This window comes from Abrus precatorius, unplaced genomic scaffold, assembly GCF_003935025.1.
Source record: "Abrus precatorius isolate BTA unplaced genomic scaffold, Abrus_2018 Scaffold12, whole genome shotgun sequence".
NCBI lineage: Eukaryota > Viridiplantae > Streptophyta > Magnoliopsida > Fabales > Fabaceae > Abrus > Abrus precatorius.
In genome coordinates, this window is record NW_020874314.1 from 274,967 (window position 1) to 275,575 (window position 609).

Sequence of the window (609 nt, forward strand, 5' to 3'; positions counted from 1 at the left end):
TTGTTTAGGAAGTAATTGATTTTTCATTTGATTTTGGTTGATCAAAGTCTCAAGTGTCTTTGCTTCAAATTCTCTTTTACTTGCAACATGCCTCTTATTGAAATTCTAATACATGCTAGTTGCCATCATGTCAATTAATTGTTGAGCTTCCTCTACAGTTTTAGTATCCAATGAACCTTCAGCTACTGCATCTACCATGGTTCTTGTGACAACATTCATCCCATTGTAGAAAGTTTGGATTTGCATCCACTCTGGAATGCAATGATGAGAACATCTTCTCAGTAGATCCTTATATCTTTCCCATGCATCATAAAGAAATTCACCATCTTACTGAACAAAAGAGGTGATTTCACTTCGCAGCTTGGCAGATTTTGATGTTGGAAAGTACTTAGTTAAAAATTTGTTCACTAAGTCAGCCCAAGTAGTGATGCTTCTTTGTGGTTGAGCTTGAAGCCAATATTTAGCCTTGTCCCTAAGAGAAAAGGGAAATAATCTCAAACGGATAACATCTTCACTTACATTATTGATATGAATGGTATCACATAGCTACAAAACATTATAAAGATGCAGATTGGGATCATCTAAAACATTTCCAAAGAATTGATCTTG

General features: G+C 35.0%; 1 non-coding gene across 1 annotated transcript; it reads left to right on the forward strand.

The window, feature by feature from the left end:
* The first annotated feature begins 256 nt into the window (after positions 1-256).
* On the forward strand, positions 257-363 carry LOC113856897. Its single transcript, XR_003503069.1, has one exon. It is a non-coding gene; the product is annotated as a small nucleolar RNA R71 (small nucleolar RNA).
* Positions 364-609: the final 246 nt, after the last annotated feature.